This window comes from Pinus tabuliformis, chromosome 1_1 (assembly GCF_031772625.1).
Source record: "Pinus tabuliformis cultivar Carrire ecotype Pingquan chromosome 1_1, CPIR1, whole genome shotgun sequence".
Classification (NCBI taxonomy): domain Eukaryota; kingdom Viridiplantae; phylum Streptophyta; class Pinopsida; order Pinales; family Pinaceae; genus Pinus; species Pinus tabuliformis.
In genome coordinates this window covers 627145802-627149513 of record NC_142297.1, presented here as the reverse complement: position 1 = coordinate 627149513, position 3712 = coordinate 627145802, and the positions used below count along the sequence as shown (strand labels likewise).

At 40.2% G+C, this 3712-nt stretch overlaps 1 pseudogene; it reads left to right on the top strand.

Moving 5' to 3' along the window:
* The first annotated feature begins 1400 nt into the window (after positions 1-1400).
* On the top strand, positions 1401-2198 carry LOC149214882 (L-type lectin-domain containing receptor kinase IV.2 pseudogene; annotated as a pseudogene).
* Positions 2199-3712: the final 1514 nt, after the last annotated feature.

Sequence of the window (3712 nt, the reverse complement as noted above, 5' to 3'; positions counted from 1 at the left end):
TCCAGGGTAATATTGATAGGGTTTTAACATGAATCAGAACTTTCAGGGTAATAATATTGACAGGGTTTTTGTCGACGCCGAGAGGAGTTGAGGAGGCAGCCGAGGAAGCTTCATTTGAAATATTTAGCGTTTCTTGTCTATGTTGCAATTCTTCCTCTCATTGAGAGTCACTATTCATTTTCATTTTCACTATTCATTTTCATATTCTTCCTCTAAGTGAGAGTCACTTCTCACTTCATAGTGATATGATATGATATGATATTTTGTTTACAGTTACGCTGATCCTAGAGGCAACAGTTTTCACGAGATCGTTTCTTCGTATAATTTTAATGTCTCTGCAGTTCTCAGAGGAATTCATCGATGCCATATCATTAAAATTGTTCGTAGCTGAAATTGTTGGTCGTAAACAAAATTTATTGGGAAGCAAATATGGTCAGTTCTAACAAATTGTGTAACAGCTCAATGCTTGCCATAGAAAGGCATAAGTGGGGAAGCAAAACTGGTCTAAATCCTGCTACTACTGCACGGTTTATTTTAAAACTTTGGGTTAAAATAAATGGAGTATTCTACCTAGGCGGTAGAATGGCTCGTTTTCCGGCACCGGCCGGAAAATCGTCCGGCTCAGGCCACCGAGAATGTCTTCACCCTCCACCACCACCACCCTCTCGGAGCTCTGCCACCCTCCTTCTCCGCTTCTCCGCCACCCTCCCTGGCAATCCTGACATTCCCTGCCAGGGCCTGACAAGATATCGGATTCGGATGTAGAGAATGGGGCCTGACAACCCCTGACAGATTAGCCGCGGTGTATTGTTCTGGAGCTCCTTATTCCTGTTCCATTCAAATTGTCACCCGCGCACTAGTTTCTGAAACTAGTTTAACGAACAGCAGGCGTGACTTCAGTTAGGAATACCAGTTTCAGGATGAATGGGCCTGCACAGGACCTTGAACTCTCAAAGCTTCCTCAGATTACATCTGCAAATTCTATGGTGAAGATTAGAAGGTTCATAGTTGAGGTATCCATAGCTGCCGTAAGTATCACAGTTCTTGCAAGCCTGGCAGCAGTTTACCTTATTAGGGGGATTCGACAGAGTGAGGTGATTGAAAAATGGGAGCTTGAATATGGTCCTCATAGATTCCCCTACAGTGAACTTAAAGTGGCCACAAAGGGATTTAGGGACAAACATCTGCTGGGGTTTGGAGGTTTTGGCAGGGTTTATAAGGGCATTATTCCCAGCACTGGGCGGGAAGTTGCAGTGAAGCGGGTTTCGCATGAATCCAAGCAAGGGGTGAGGGAATTTATTGCATAGATTGCAATAATTGGCCAGCTGAGGCACTGGAACTTAGTTCAACTTCAAGGTTGGTGTGGGTATAAGGAAGAGCTTCTGCTTATCTATGATTACATGCCAAATGGTAGCCTTGACAAGCTCTTGTTTGAGAGCACACAAAATATGTTGACTTGGTCGCAGAGGTATACAATTTTGAAAGGGGTTGCTTCGGCTTTGCTTTATCTTCATGAAGAATGGGAGCAGACAGTAGTCCATAGAGATGTCAAAGCAAGCAATGTATTATTAGATGCATATTTGAATGGCAGGTTAGGGGACTTTGGGCTTGCTCGTTTATATGAACATGGTTCAAATCCTCACATCACCCATGTAGTTGGAACTATTGGATACCTTGCTCCAGAGCTTCCTCGTACTGGTAAGGCCACAACAAGCACTGATGTGTTCGGATTTGGGGCTTTATTGCTTGAAGTGGCTTGTGGAAGAAGACCCATTGAGCCGAAGATGTCTCCCGAAGAATTAATTTTGGTTGACTGGGTTCGAGAGTTGCATTCCAAGGGAAAGCTTTTGGAAGCAGTTGATCCTAGATTTCTTAATGAGTACCATGTTGAAGAAGTTGGGCTCATTCTTGAACTGGGTTTGCTTTGTTCCCATCCTCATCCCAAAGCTCGACCTAGTATGAGAGAAGTAGTAGAAATGCTTGCAGGCGATAAAGCACATCCTGTGCCACCTTCTGAACCTCCTTCGGCAGACACACCTACAAGAAATGAAAATCTTGATGAATTCATTGTCTCATTTTCTTCATACAAGCATGGTTCATCTATTGCTATCTCACATCCTAACAGAAGCTCAGATGGTAGGCTAGTTTTCACACCGGATAGAACATCACCACTTTCACTGTTAGCAGCAACAGCTTGAAAGGTGTGTGTAATTAAAACAAGTCATGGAGTAACTGTTGTTGCAAAAACATATTTTTTTTGGTCCGTTGGTGCATGATCCATGTCTTCTTGTTTATTGGACTGGCCAATGATGAGTTACTTCCTCTTCAAACAGACTAAGAGCTGGAGTTCCAGAGATACAGAGCTTGGAGTTTTCCTTTTGATATATCAGAAAAAAAGGCTAACAGATCTGAAGTCTATGATTGCTGAGTGTAGACAAACTGTGTGCAGTTTTACTAATCTTCAAAGAGTATTTGATGAAACAAAATGTAGTGATTTTTCTTCAGTTGACCCAGTTTTTCATCTCAGCAAATGGCTTGATTATCTGATACAACAGAGAGTGTAAATTTAGAGGAGAATTTCTTCTCTCATGTTTAAATTATATTTACAAGTCACAAAAAAAAAAAGTGTGTGTTGAGTTTCTTTCAAGTGTGAAGATATGCCGAGTTACATTATCTGTGTAACTAGCAGTTTCCCTTGTATATGAAATGCATAAAGAAATCTCTGGCTTGCATTCTTGTGCTTCAAAAACAAAGTTGTTTCCCAATTGTATTTATGATTTTAGGGGCGACATTGTTTCAACGTTTGTACATTCCTTATAGAAAAAAAGGTGAACAATCATCTGTTCCCTCTATATTAAAAAAACAATTCTTGTTGCTTTATGTACTTCTTTGTTATAGTTTTAAATATTTTGAATTTCTTATTTATCTTCACAATTTTTCTGCTATAGATTCTTCTCTAATTGCTATAGGTTGCTCTCCAAGTAAAACAATTTAGTATCAAGTGGTTGTTGGTTTCAAAGGGGGACATCTTTGTTGCCAAGTTGAAGAAGCTTGGTTTGCAGAATCTTGTGTTCTTGAGGCCTTGTTTTGAGGTCTTGATCAGAAAGCTAGAGAAATCTCATTTTCTAGGTAAAGAAGCTCAAGTTGGACAATGTTGTGTTGTTGTAGTAGTGATTATTTTGAGGTAGCTAGCTTCAGTGAGAGGCTAAGAAGATATATGTGGTAGGAGAAATGACATCGAGACATTTAGAGATCGATAAATTCTATGGCCACAACTTCCATTTATGGAGGTTGAAGATGGAATATTTGCTTATTGAAAGAGAGTAGAAATCAGTACGAAGGACACAAAGTCTGACATTGTGAAGTAGGAGGACTGGGGCAAGATGAATGATAAGGTCATGGCCTTGATTGGTCTTGACATATCAAATTCTATGTTAATGGATGTGTTAGGAGAAGCTACAATAAAGAAGAGTTGGGATAAGCTTGGCTTATTGTATCAGGCTAGACTCCTCATGAATTTGATATTCCCATGGAAGAAGCTATATGCTCTAAAGATGAAGGATGGTGACAACGTTATATATCACATTAATGCCTCCAATGCCTTGCTCAATCTTCTTAACCATTGGTGATGAAGCAAACAAAGAGAAATGATGCATAGCTTTTTCTTTGTAGTCTTCTGAATTCTTGGAAGAGTTTGATAGTTTCCATTGGT